Raw genomic sequence first — 16318 nt, forward strand, 5'->3', positions numbered from 1 at the left:
GAAGTATTCTTTCTCCCCTATCCCCAGGGAAAATATATATATATATATATATATATATATATATATATATATATATATATATATATATATATATATATATATATATATATATATATATATATATTATCCCTGGGGATAGGGGATTAAGAATACTTCCCACGTCTTCCCTGCGTGTCGTAGAAGGCGACTAAAAGGCGAGGGAGCGGGATGCTGGAAATCCTCCCCTCTCGTTCTTTTTTTAATTTTCCAAAAGAAGGAACAGAGGGGGGCCAGGTGAGGATATTCCACAAAGGCCCAGTCCTCTATTCTTAACGCTACCTCGCTAACGCGGGAAATGGCGAATAGTTTAAAAGAAAGAAAAAGAATATATATATATATATATATATATATATATATATATATATATATATATATATATATATATATATATATATATATATATATATATATATACATATATATATATATATATATATATATATATATATATATATATATATATATATATATATATATATATATATATATTTTTTTTTTTTTTTTTTTTTTTTTTTGCTTTGTCGCTGTCTCCCGCGTTTGCGAGGTAGCGCAAGGAAACAGACGAAAAAAATGGCCCAACCCACCCCCATACACATGTATATACATACGTCCACACACGCAAATATACATACCTACACAGCTTTCCATGGTTTACACCAGACCCTTCGCATGCCTTGATTCAATCCACTGACAGCACGTCAACCCCGGTATACCACATCGCTCCAATTCACTCTATTCCTTGCCCTCCTTTCACCCTCCTGCATGTTCAGGCCCCGATCACACAAAATCTTTTTCACTCCATCTTTCCACCTCCAATTTGGTCTCCCTCTTCTCCTCGTTCCCTCCACCTCCGACACATATATCCTCTTGGTCAATCTTTCCTCACTCATTCTCTCCATGTGCCCAAACCATTTCAAAACACCCTCTTCTGCTCTCTCAACCACGCTCTTTTTATTTCCACACATCTCTCTTACCCTTACGTTACTTACTCGATCAAACCACCTCACACCACACATTGTCCTCAAACATCACATTTCCAGCACATCCATCCTCCTGCGCACAACTCTATCCATAGTCCACGCCTCGCAACCATACAACATTGTTGGAACCACTATTCCTTCAAACATACCCATTTTTGCTTTCCGAGATAATGTTCTCGACTTCCACACATTCTTCAAGGCTCCCAGAATTTTCGCCCCCTCCCCCACCCTATGATCCACTTCCGCTTCCATGGTTCCATCCGCTGCCAGATGCACTCCCAGATATCTAAAACACTTCACTTCCTCCAGTTTTTCTCCATTCAAACTCACCTCCCAATTGACTTGACCCTCAACCCTACTGTACCTAATAACCTTGCTCTTATTCACATTTACTCTTAATTTTCTTCTTTCACACACTTTACCAAACTCAGTCACCAGCTTCTGCAGTTTCTCACATGAATCAGCCACCAGCGCTGTATCATCAGCGAACAACAATAATGATAATAATGATAATAATAATGGTATAACAATAATAATCTTTTCTTTCAAACTATTCGCCATTTCCAGCGTTAGCGAGGTAGCGTTAAGAACAGAGGACTTGGCCTTTGAGGGAATATCCTCACCTGGCACTCTTCTCTGTTCCTTCTTTTGGAAAATCAAAAAAAAAAAAAAGAGGGGAGGATTTCCAGCCCCCTGCTCCCTCCCCTTTTAGTCGCAGGGAATACGTGGGAAGTATTCTTTCTCCCCTATCCCCAGGGATAATAATTATAATAATAATAATGCAGTTGAATCTATCAAAAAAGGGGGTGACTGTTGCTGATTGGTTGGTAAGGATATTTAATGTATGTATGGATCACAGTGAATTGCCTGAGGATTGGCGGAATGCATACATAGTGCCATTGTACAAAGGCAAAGGGGATAAAGGTGAGTGTTCAAATTACAGGGGCATAAGTCTGTTGAGTATTCCTGGGAAATTATGTGTAGTGGTATTGATTGAGAGGGTAAAGGCTTGTACAGAGCATCAGATTGGGGAAGAGCAGTGTGGTTTTAGAAATGGTAGAGGATGTGTGGATCAGGTGTTTGATTTGAAGAATGTATGTGAGAAATACTTAGAAAAGCAAATGGATTTGTATGTAGCATTTATGGATCTGGAGAAGGCATATGATAGCGTTGATAGAGATGCTGTGTGGAAGGTATTAAGAATATATGGTATGGGAGGCAAGTTGTTAGAAGCAGTGAAATTTTTTTACCAAGGATGTAAGGCATGTGTATAAGTAGGAAGAGAGGAAAGTGATTGGTTCCCAGTGAATGTCGGTTTGCAGCAGGGGTGCGTAATGTCTCCATGGTTGTTTAATTTGTTTATGGGTAGGGTGGTTAGGGAGGTGAATGCAAGTTTTGGAGAGAGGGGCAAGTATGCAGTCTGTTGTGGATGAGAGGATTTGGAAAGTGAGTCAGTTGTTCGCTGATGATACAGCACTGTTGGCTGATTCAGGTGAGAAACTGCAGAAGTCGGGGACTGAGTTTGGTTAATGTGCGAAAGAAGAAAGTCGAGAGTAAATGTGAATAAGAGCAAGGTATTAGGTTCAATAGGGTCGAGGGACAATTGGGAGGTAAGTCTGAATGGAGAAAAACTGGAGGACGTGAAGTGTTTTAGTTATCTGGGAGTGGACTTAGCAGCAGATGGAACCATGGAAGTGGAAGTGAGTCACAAGGTGGGGGAGGGAGTGAAGGTCCTGGGAGCATTGAAGAATGTGTGGAAGGCGAGAATGAAATCTTGGAGCAAAAATGGGTATGTTTGAAGGAATAGCGGTTCCAACACTGTTATATGGTTGCGAGGAATGGGCTATAAATAGGGTTAAGCGGAGGAGGGTGGATGTGTTGGAAATGAAATGTTTGAGGACGTGTGGTGTAAGGTGGTTTGATCGAGTAAGGAATGAAAGGGTAAGAGAGATGTATGGTAATAAAAAGAGTATGGTTGAGAGAGCAGAAGAGGGTGTGTTGAAATAGTGTGGACACATGGAAAGAATGAGTGAGGAAAGATTGACATAGAAGTTATATGTGTCAGAGGTGGAGGGAAGGAAAAGGCATGCAAGGAACAGAGTGGATTGGAACAATGTGGTATACTGGGGTTCGACGTGCTGTCAACGGATTGAACCAGGGCATGTGAAGCGTCTAGGGTAAACCATGGAAAGTTCTGTGGTGCCTGGATGTAGAAAGGGAGCTGTGGTTTTGGTGTATTACACATGAAAACTAGAGACTGAGTGTGAACGAATGTGGCCTTTTGTGTCTGTTCCTGGCGCTACCTCGCTGGAGGGGGGGATGCTATTTCATGTGTGGCAGGGTGGCGGCGGGAATGAATGAAGTCAGCAAGTATGGAGAAGTACATGTGTATATATGTCTGTGTATGTATATGTATGTATACATTGAAATGTATATGTATGTATGTATATGTGCTTCTGCGAGCATTTATGTATATACATGTGTATGTGGGTGGGTTGGGCCATTCCTCACCTGTTTCCTTGCGCTACCTCGCTAACGCGGGAGATGGCAGTTAAGTATATTAAATGAATTATAATCATAATAAATACACAATGAAAATTATTCTCGGAAAACTGCATACAAGTATACCTCTAAGCTTTCAGACAAAAATTAAAAGCCTGCGACCATACGTCAGATTATATATATAATTATTACATGAGTACGAGTACTCTTCCCATGAATTTGAATGTACAAGCAAACACCATGATATAATATAATAATAATAATAATAATAATAATAATAATAATAATAATAATAATAATAATAATAATAATAATAATAATAATAATAATAATAATAATAATAATAATAATAATAATAATAATAATAATAATAATAATAATAATAATAACAATAATAATAATTCAAATACAAATAAACAAATGCTGTATTTGAATGCATTTGAAAACAATTCTGAATACGAACACTCCATCTCTGCCCCATACCAGTTATTCACAAATGCTCACTTACATATTCCTTGATAATAGTTTTATTTGTAAAACACACTCATGTATAAATTACCAACCTTATCACACCAGTCATGACAATAAAATTCAAATTCATCTTTAGCAAGTTTCCTTCTTTGAGTGAAAATTCCCAGGCTTAAGCTGTTTCCTCTATTAGACTACTAAACAGCTATTCAACTCACGAAGTAGCCTGGCAATCACAGGAAATAAAAAAGGTAAGAGGCAATAAAGCTTATGTTAGGATAACTGTGTATCACAGCTCGTCAGTCATCCAACACAGCAACGCCAGAAGTGAGCAAGAAATGATACTGCGATTGTGTTAGGCTCCAGCTGCTTTGGCATACAATTAATGGATGTGAACAGATATGGATGTGAACTCATAAAAGAAAAGCTCCAGTAATTATATAGTATATTTCTACAATGAAACTAGCTTTAGAAAAAGATGAGTTCATTTTTTGCACATGAATACTTATCAAATAATTTTATGAAGAAATATCTCTAATCTACTGCTTAAGAAAATTAAGCTGAATAATGGTGTGGGTTCGTAAGATCTGGAAAAGTTAAGTTTAATCAAAGCAAGGCCTAAGACCTTATATAATCCTCATGCTTCATCTTACTTTTTATTTTTCTAAACAATTTGGCAAAAGTATACCAGTATAATAGCATATGATTTCCCTCCCATGCTAAACAAAGTTCACAAGCTGGTTCTTTTACTTTTAACTGCTTTCATCAAATTCATTTGATGGGATAAAACTGATGCCATCAATTGTTTTATTTTCAGCTATGAAAAATCATATGACGTAAATCCTAGCAGGTTCTTTTACTAATAACTGCTTTCATCAAATTCATATCATGGAATAAAACTGCTGCCATAAATTAGTTTATTTCGATTAATGCATTAAAATTTCTCCATACAATGGAGAAATTGGAATGAAGTGAACTATAACAATCACACAACAATGAAATTATGATGAATCTCAGAAGCTGCCAGATTAGGCAAGATTTTCCTATTTCTTCTATTAATTTCCACAAGTTTCCAGTTTAACAGTTATTAATCCCACATCTTCCTCGGTCCTCAGAACTCTCATCATCAGTATGTATCCATCATGAGCAAAGAAATATACAGTTTAGGGGCTACACAGTAATATTAGTGAACTTCGTATCCTTATTTGAAGTGATTTAAAATGGAGCAGTAGGATTTGAAGAATTTCCTTTAATCCTGAGATAATAAATGTGATGACGAGGAAGGCTATGATGATCAGGAAAAATGTGGGGCTGGAATGAAATGCATACATATCGACAGAGGTAACAAAATCCTCAACGATCTTCCTTTAAAACGAACTTCCTCTAACACCCTACAGTCAATCTATTTCTGATAATATCTAAAAAAAAAAAAAAAAAAAATGCAAACCATGGGAACATTTTCATTCAATTCTTGGAAAGTTTGTTAGCTGGCTTTTGACTAGACACATTCGATAAGTGAGTTAACTTCCTACAACTGGGTATGGTAATTAAACAGTTTAGCTCCGCAATGCTATTGGATATGGATTGAGATTGTCGGCAATACTAGAATAGCATATAAGGAATATCACAGCACTTGCTGAGGATGATTTTGACCATTATGTTTCAAGGAAATTATTGAATACTGAATAATGCAAGAGCAAAATATCAGGTACAATAACGAATTAATCAAAGCAGGCAAAGGTAATACATCAATAGTACCCATGAAACCTCGATTAAACTCCCCAGAAGTGAAGTTTTATCTCAATGTTTCAATTTTCCAAATGAGACATATCAATCACAGCCATGACTTATTAATGCAAAAACGAAGCCAGATGGAAACAAAATGGTGCATAGGATCCTTGGCAGAGTGATACAAGTGGAACAAACTGGAGTGAACCAGTTTGTAAAACTGACCCCAAAGGAAAATCAGTCTATAAAAGATACTTCGTGATTGCCTGGGAAAATAAAATTACTTTCTACATATGATCACATTCACAATGAAGAAAGAAATGTAGAGAAAATATCCTGAAAACATACATACATAAAACAGAGAGAGAGAGAGAGAGAGAGAGAGAGAGAGAGAGAGAGAGAGAGAGAGAGAGAGAGAGAGAGAGAGAGAGAGAGAGAGAGAGAGAGAGAGAGAGAGAGAGAGAGAGAGAGAGAGAGAGAGAGAGAGAGAGAGAGAGAGAGAGAGAGAGATTTACCTTCTTGAAATCACCAAATATCAACATCATGCAATTATCTCCAGGCTACTGCCTGGGTTATATGTAGATAATACACCACAATACCTACCCAGCAAACCGCTCACTCTCACACATACACACACACACACTGCAGTAACTTAGACCTCAACAACGATAGCCTTCAACCAGCCATCATACCCTTCCCAAATTACCAGCTGGAGAAATAAGCTTGATTTGACTCTTACGACACAACTCAAACGTATCTAATATTAACAATATCTATAAGAATCAAACCAAATTATATGAAATGTGACTGTATCATATTGTATAAGATTATTTATAGATGATTTGATTTATCATTTCCATTTTGAGTGATTTGTTTTCATCTTGATCAGTTAGACTCTGATTTGATCATGAACCGAGGGGTATATAGAGGCACGTTCCTCAAAATTCAATCAATTGGTGTCTGATTAACGTTGAGGCAGGATGTGGCTCAGATCGCTCCACACTTATTTCCTATCACATTTGGAAGTTCCACTTGAAAAGGCTCTTGGCCTAACGTCTACTTGATGAATAAAGATGACCAACTTTTTCAAAATGCAGCAGATAATAAAATCCGTCGAACGAAAATTCTCTTGGTCAAAACGTATCTTCAAAGTTCATGATGCAACACAGGTGAAGCAGACATCTTATCCTGTATCAGAGCCAAATCCTACTTACCTCCACCGACGTTTGTTTGGATTGAGACAACTCAAGATATGCGAAATCTATGAGATAATTATGAAATCTCCACGGAAACTGTGCAAAAATATGATACTTCTTTTAGAAAAAGACTTATTGGACATGCCAGAGCTGAAGGTGGGTAAGGGGATGCTGGTTATCATCCAAAGTTCCACTGGCAAACACGCCATCTCCCTCTTCAAATGCCTAAGTGGTAAGTTCTTATACTTCGATTCCAACGCAGAAGGTCCACCTGAGTCAATCCGTCATTACCTTCTGGCACATAACATTGATCTTGATGCAGTGTTTGTTACCAATTTGAGGCTACAGGAGGAATATGTAAGTTCCTGCGGGTACCACGCCCTTACTTTCCTAGAGTTCGCTTCAAGACGGAGGTACAGCAGCCCCGAGAGACTGTTCACAGCTTTCATCTCGAGGATGGGCTGTTACCCAGACGTGGAAGCCGTCCACTTTGTCCGGCTCTTACTGCGAGAATTTAAGAATAGTATCGACCTTGAGTTCACAGGACTACCGGATGGCCACCATTTGATTTTGAGAGACGAATCTCCTTTAAGTCTCAATGAATATGGCGGATTAATAGGTATTAGATGAATAGGGTACCTGTCTTGTAATAGGATACCCACGCATTTAATCGGACTAATATGATTAGCGTTAATTTGAATATAAAAAATATTAGAAGGAAGATATTCAATTCCTTTGTTTAATGCTCAATATATCGGTCACAACAATGACTGATCACCACAATAATGGTGGCATATGGAAACAACCAGACGACACAACATTGTCATGTGTAAACCTAAGCAAGATGTATTTCAATGGAGATATTTTTTTCTGCAATATCTCCTACTAACTGAGATCTTAATGGACACTGTTATCATTTTTAAAGTGCATCACCTGGCCCACATTTTCCTGAAATGTATAGCTTTGACTACTACTGCCTTATTCAATATCTTCTACGAAATATAAAGTTCCAAATTGTGATGCACAAAAGATATCCTATTTTCGTAACATGGCATTTGAAGTGCAGAAAAAAATCATCCAATACCTAAACCTAATAACGATGTGGCTCTTATAATAACTTACCCTGCAAGCAGTCAATAAGGATGGCTTAAAGTCACGAGTTAGCGCGAGTTAGGCTACTGTTTTCCCACAACTTCTACAGGGAGAACAGATCACTCTAAGGTTGCCTTTGAAGCCTCTTTCTTCACTGGAACGCCTAAGCTGTGGAATTCTTTTCCTTCTCTGTTTCCTTCTTCATATAACCTTTATTCCTGCAAGAGTCTGTTCGACATGACTTACGGAAATCAATTTCTGCTTTCTTTGTCTATATCTACGGAAATCAATTTCTGCTTTCTTTGTCTATATCTATTTGACCTACGATGGCCATTACTGGGCTTTAGTATTATTCTTTAATGGCTAATTCATTCACGGATAAAAGTGAACACCAAGGTCGGGTCTTAATCAAAATATGGGATTGTGAAAAGGAGAAATAATAGACTGGAAAGTATTTACGAACTTTTGGAGGAAGTGAAAAACCTGCCAGGTCATAGTTATTGGGAAAGACAAGAGGATAGAGAGTTGCAAAAGCTTCGAGGTGAAGGGAAAGAAACACGTTATCCAAACGGCCTACCCTTGACTTGCCAATGGCCAGACAGTAATCATGTGACACAGCAGCTTGCCGGGTATTGCGTGGTCTAGCAAGTGGTGGGGGACACACAAGCAGCCAGCTCTTGGGAGTAAAAGCCAAGGTAATACCTCTCGAAGATGGAAATTTAACTAATATTACGGCGTAGGGCAAATGCCATGTATGCCCTATATATAAAATGAATTTAATAAATCCCTCTGAAGCCAAATGTTAAATATCTACTGTGTTCTTTAACATCATCTTATTTAATGACAATTTCCCAACTCATGAGCCATATAATCATAATCAAAAAATCATTATTAGGCCTAAATTTCATGTTAGGAAATTTTAGTTGCCAACAATTTGAGTAAAATAAACCTAACTTAACCTAATCTTCACAAAAGGAAACAAAATATAATCTTCATCAAAGCTAATACTGTGTATAGGTAATATCGGCATATACAGCAAAGCACTACATAATTTTAATGTTTGCAAGTCTCGAGTGAGAAATGTGAATTTTATTGCGAAACTCTAAATATTTTAGGAGAAATATGAAGTATTTGGCATCATACTACAAGGAAATGTCTTATAGGTGAATGATAAAAATTAGCACCGACACATATGTGACACCCTATTGTCAGTCTCATGTAATCGTTTCCTGCAAGCTAGTCTTGTCCCTGTGTTACATGAGGGATTGTGTAATGAGCACAACTAGAAGGTGTACAGTCATATATGAAGATATTGTGATTATGATGGATTTTCTTTTGTCTTTTTTCATCTACCACTAACATTTTTTTTCATCTATCACCAACAAGCACAGATTTAATTTCTATTCTTTATGAATTGTTCTTCCTTTAGTATCCTTAAAATAAGAATTGGCTGATAATTTAGAATTATCTGACGCGTTAACAGCGAAGATTATTTGCGAGTTTTGATGAAGGATAACACGGCAGCAGTTGTGACCAGCTTGTATTAGGTATACACGACAATTATGAAGACCTTGCATGTCCCTCCCGACTGAGGATCGAGTGAGATGATATATACTTATATCAGCTGATGTTATCAACCTTATATGAAGAGGGAGGAGAGGCGAGGCAATGGAATGCTACAGCAAGAGGAAAATAATGGTGGTTCGGATGATAATAAATATAGTGTACCCTCATATACCTCCATACATCCGTTTTCTCTTACGCGTAAATAAGAGAAAATTAACTTATCACATACTCTTTTATAGTATAAATTAGTCAAAGAAATATGGGTTTATAGTTCCATAATGATAAAAAGGAATAAAGCTGATGCACTTATTTGGAAAGAAATGTCAGAAATATAAGATAAGATGATATCAATTTCGAGGTATGAGAGGACAACAGATGTAGAAATAATGTAGAATAGTGATGCTGTGATACAGAAATACGAACAATATCCAGAGCATATTTATTGAATAAATGAACTTATAGCCCAACAAACCCTACGAACCACTTTACAAGACAAACACGAAATTCAGAATTATTTATCGTTGTCCATGATAGCTAGGATAAGATCATTTATCGTTGTCTAGGATAGCTCGGCTAAGATCATTTATCGTTTCCATTATAGCTAGGATAAGATCATTTATCTTTTCCATGATGGCTAGGATAAGATCATTTATCGTTGTCTATGATAGCTAGGCTAAGATTATTCATCGTCTGGGCCCAACCCGAGCTGTAGAGGATAGAAGACATCCAAGATAACACTAGCCAGACTCTAAGAACATTTAAGATCATAAGAACATTATCCAGTTATCTTTTACTTATCAGGAAATACATTTGCATGCAACTCTTAGCTGATAAGAGATGTTTGATCTCTTATCACCCAGAACTCACCACGAGGAGGTGGTTGCATGTCGAGTTCCATAATTTTTTTCCGTTTCAAATAAATATTTTTATTTCCTCTAAAGTAATGGTCTATCCCGTTTTAAGATATGAAAAGATAATAATTTCCTCTAAAACAAAGTTGTTATTGTGGGGTAGATAGTTGAGGAAGGGCACCTCATTTCCTGCCCTTCCTCTGGTTCCGTTGGCCCCCTCCTCTGGTACGCCTCCGGCGGCGGACTGACCTCATCACCTTCTTCAGCTCACCAATAATAAGTGGCAGAGCTGGTCTCTCTGAGGGGTCGCTGTGGGTCGCTCTTTGGTAAAGATCCTGGAGGCTTTCCCGCACACCCTGCTTCCTGACCAGGATGGACACGTGCCTCATTAGATGCCCAAAAGAGAAGACGTCACTAGCTGGGGAGACCGGCTTGCGCTCCCTGACCTCAGGGGCCAACCACAGGTCAGGAACATTGTACTCAACGCAGCTTCCCTTCTTAACGCTCAAGCCGAAGTCGATGATGTGAAACTCTGGCTTCTCACCCATCGTCACGGTCACATTCTCGACCTTGACGTCATTATGGACAATGTTTTTCTTATGGATTTCCATCAGCCGACGAGCGACCATGATGGCGGATTCGACCAGTTCCTCGTCCGACCGACATGTTCTCATGTACTTATCATAAGGCTGGCCAGTGTGGCTTAAGATGATCTGTGGGGGGTTGCGGCACACTGCTCGAAGGAGAGGGGCTCCTCCAGCCCCAGCCAGTCTCCTGTGAATGTCGGCTTCATCCATAAGACTTTTCCAACTCACTCCGTCCAGAAGGGTTTTGATGACGCAACACGATCCACGGAACAACACCGTTTCAATCTTGGCGTTGCCTCCCCGACCTACCTCTCTCATGACCATCAGGTCATTTACATCCTTCTGGGTCAACTTTACTACTGGAACACTCATTTTAAGTCCGGCCTGAGGTGCACTTACCAAATTTTTTTCTTGCCGGAGAGTTTGAGAGGAGATGTTGACGGTACGGAAGCCAATCCTCAAATGATTACACCTCTCTCGCCGCCGGCCTTATATACCCCTGGGTCATGTGACGTCACATAACCAGATCTATCCAGATTAAATCCCATACAAATCCGGATATGTAGACGGATTTATTTAGTTTTCCTGCGATCATTATTTGATGAAATCTAAAGGTGTCCAAGAAACAGTCAAGACGGGCAATGGTGTTGAGAGTTTAGTGAAGATGGCTAGAAATGTTGAAGGATCCAAATAGTTTCGAAATACCAATACTTTTTGAATCAATAAATCATCATAAATACTAATAAGACAAAAAACACTTTGACGAAAATCTAGCCATTTTCTGAATCGAAATAAAAGGATATGAGGTAAATGGATTTTGGGAAATCATTGCTGAATGGTACACAGCTACTTTCGGAGAACACACACACACACTCACACCTAAAGAACATAGCATGAAATTAGGGCAATATTGTTCCAATATATTCAGAGAAGTAATTCTAAAGTTTATATAAGGTTGGTTGATGAATAGAATAAGAAGAATGAGGTAATGGTTAAGGCAGACACCATACATAAATCTTACAGGTTGTATAAGAGTACAGAATGTTCTAGAGATTTGGGCTCGAGAGTGAAGAACTCTCTCCTCACACAGTAAATATAGGTAATTACACACTCACAGATTCAGAGGTTATCATGTTGAAGGAGAGGTGAAAACTGAGGATTCAAATCCAAGAACAATAAGAAGCGTCATGATGAGATGGGAGAAGGAATTGGTAAATTAACAAATATAGTTTAATCTAAAGCATAAACGGTAAATCACTTCGACTGAAAAAAGTCAAGTGGAAAACATAGAAAATGAAAGACCAAAGAGAAGAATTTTGAACATCTGGGATAACATTTAATGTGAGGAAACATGATTTCACCAAATGAGCTTTAGTTAACGCTTCTGGTAGTGGAAAATATATATATATATATATAAAATCTTGAATAGCTTTTTCTACGTATTCAAGATAATTATAAAGCTATAATATTGACGTTCTCAATGTTTATGTGGCTTTTTGCTTGTACAATAAAGCTCACTGTATGAAAAATTCAAGAGAAAATTGTAATATGTAGATTGTGATATGTGGAGGTTTTACATACACTACCAAGGTATATTGGAGAGAACATATAAGTATACGAAGTGAAAACCAATGTGCTAGAGAGAGAAATTTAGTATGTGCTTGTTAGTAGTCGATTTGTATTAAAGAAAATGATCTTAATCACAATATCTTATTATGATTGTATCATCACACAATCCCTATGTAATATAAGAACATAATTGGACAATAAGGAATCACAAAGAACTGTAAATCCAACTTGAATTACTGTACTTCTCCATCTGTAGCTGTCCATTTGCAACTAGGCTATGGAGAATATCAACAATGTGTCTATGAAAAAGTTAATAGGATAGGCAGATATAGGTCTAACCTCTGCTCCTATAATGACACGTCCAGGATCAACCTAGTTCTCATAATTATAATCTAGTCACATAAGATGATAAACAGAAACAATATTATATTCGTAGGTTCTGTAACTCGTCTGATAGGAAATGTAAATTACGCTTGATTTCGTATAATGGATTTGAAGATTTTGATCCCATGAATATATGATATTGATGTATATATTAGATATTTGCAGAGATGACGTGCAAAATGTAAAGTTTTTATCTATGATGCTAAATAAAGATTAGTTAGCATTTTTAGCAGATTCAATTTGAATTGTCACGGGAGATTTTCTCATATGCTGTAAGTCTCTGAGAAGGTGACCAAGCTGGTTAGTCTACCCTATAATTGATAACTAAGCTGTTAAATAAAACATTAAGTTGGTTATTACAAAACTCAATATTCTTAGGGCTCGAACCTGGGGTTTCCTAGGAGTCTCAATGTCCTTTACGTTCTGAAACAATAAATTTCATATTCTACCAAGAAACCCGAAAATCTTATCTAAAAATTCTTGTAAATAATCTATGTTCTCGTGAATAACCACTTGCAATAAATAGATATTTCTAATTGAATTACGATGAAAAAATTATTCTAATTTTTATATATGAAAATATAGTTTCTTTGTTGTCTATATAAAACTTCTTCAGTTACATTGTCAATAGATTTCATTAGAATTAAAGAATAAGTTACGACATGAGAGTGAATTATGGACAAAATAACTCCACTTAACTTGGGTCCTGAGTGTCGAAGTCTGGTTCGGTATTTCACCTGTCGCGCCAAACATGGCGAAAACACTTCCAACCTTCAAGACATCAACAAATGAATATTTTTCACTATTGGAGTGATTATACGGTTGATGTAGGTACCACAGTATTATTAAACATTATTCCTATATCCAATGATATGTAAATAATATCCACGAGGTTGCACTGACTAAAAATTAGGTCACAAACGCGATAAAAGCAAAAATGCAAACACAGACACACTGGCTACATCCAAAACGCGCCAGACGTCTGGGTCGACTGAAGCCAAATCTGATGTGCCAGACGTATGATGAAATGTCCAGCTACAACGCGGTCCACCTTTGATAACGCAATGCAGCTGAATAAAATGAATATTTGCTTACAGTATTCCATACTCAGTAAGAAAGGAAGTAGTATATCCAATAATATGTGTTTGGAGGAAGGTACAATATTAATAAACCACACGACGCCATCATTGCTGAGGCTATTATGTGGCTAGGCTTTAAGTTGCTATTGTTGCCTTGGCGGCTAAGCTGGAGATGTTGATTATATGAACATGCAAAGTTTGTGGCCAGAAATACGGATGGACAAACACAATCATACATAGACAATAATTAAAAAGATATCAATATCTTTTTAGAGATAGATTTGAATAAACCGTGCGATAAATTTGAGACTATCCCGTTTTTGCATCCACAAAATTCATTAATGATTTGAAATACAAAAATTTTAGGCAATGAACATCTTTATTTTTAATCTTTTATGGGAATTTTTCCCCAAAGGAGTCTTTTAAAGGCTCTCTATGACCAATGTAATCCTTTTGTGATACCGCTCATAATACATTATCATCTAATAGTGGCGAAAACCTACAAAAAACGCATTTTTTTTTCCGAATTTGATTTTCATATAAAACACATTACAAAGACTAAGTCTTAAACAGCACAGTATTTGATCCTTGGCAACATGCAGATCTGGTAAACGAATTCACCATCTGAAGTACTGTAAGCTTGGGTAATTATTTGATTACTGCAGTTTATTACAATTATCTATACATAGGAGCCTGAGAAAGATCTTTGGAATTCTCTACCTTTTCATGTCTTTTCCCAGTAATTATGACATGGCCCATTTCAAAAGACAAGGTCTTTCACACACTCCAAAATTCGTAATTACTTACCCTTGTCTTTTCTTTTTTTTTTCCCTTTCATAATCCTCTCTATATTTCAATTAGTCTGGCCCTTGATATGGACCCTTGTCCGTGACTGGAGCCTCCAACATGAAAAAAAAGAAATAACGAAAAATAAACGACTGACAATAACAAGTTTCCTATGTTGTTGTTGTTGTACAAACAGAATATTGTAAGTACAAGGAAAGCAAGGAATATGTGATTCAGCCAACGCATATATATATATATATATATATATATATATATATATATATATATATATATATATATATTTTTTTTTTTTTTTTTTTTTTTTTTTTCAAACTATTCGCCATTTCCCGCGTTAGCGAGGTAGCGTTAAGAACAGAGAACTGGGCCACTGAGGGAATATCCTCACCTGGCCCCCTTCTCTGTTCCTTCTTTTGGAAAATTAAAAAAAAATTGAGAGGGGAGGATTTCCAGCCCCCCGCTCCCTCCCCTTTTAGTCGCCTTCTACGACACGCAGGGAATACGTGGGAAGTATTCTTTCTCCCCTATCCCCAGGGATATATATATATATATATATATATATATATATATATATATATATATATATATATATATATATATATATATATACATATATATATATATATATATATATATATATATATATATATATATATATATATATATATATATATATATATATATATTTCTTCTTTTAAACTATTCGCCATTTCCCGCATTAGTGAGGTAGCGTTAAGAACAGAGGACTGGGCCTTTTTTGGAATATCCTCACCTGGCCCCCTCTGTTCCTTCTTTTGGAAAATTAAAAAAAAGAAAACGAGAGGGGAGGATTTCCAGCCCCCAGCTCTCTCCCCTTTTAGTCGCCTTCTACAACACGCAGGGAATACGTGGGAAGTATTCTTAATCCCCTATTGCCCCAGGGTTATGATTATATATATATATATATATATATATATATATATATATATATATATATATATATATATATATATATATATATATATATATATATATATATATATATGGTTTCAGAAGTGGTAGAGGATGTGTGGATCAGGTGTTTGCTTTGAAGAATGTATGTGAGAAATACTTAGAAAAGCAAATGGATTTGTATGTAGCATTTATGACCTGGAGAAGGCATATGATAGAGTTGATAGAGATGCTCTGTGGAAGGTATTAAGAATATATGGTGTGGGAGGCAAGTTGATAGAAGCAGTGGAAAGTTTTTATCGAGGATGTAAGGCATGTGTACGTGTAGGAAGAGAGGAAAGTGATTGGTTCTCAGAGAATGTAGGTTTGCGGCAGGGGTGTGTGATGTCTCCATGGTTGTTTAATTTGTTTATGGATGGGGTTGTTAGGGAGGTGAATGCAAGAGTTTTGGAAAGAGGGGCAAGTATGAAGTCTGTTGTGGATGAGAGAGCTTGGGAAGTGAGTCAGTTGTTGTTCGCTGATGATACAGCGTTGGTGGCTGAT

The sequence above is a fragment of the Panulirus ornatus genome, chromosome 32, assembly GCF_036320965.1.
Source record: "Panulirus ornatus isolate Po-2019 chromosome 32, ASM3632096v1, whole genome shotgun sequence".
NCBI lineage: Eukaryota > Metazoa > Arthropoda > Malacostraca > Decapoda > Palinuridae > Panulirus > Panulirus ornatus.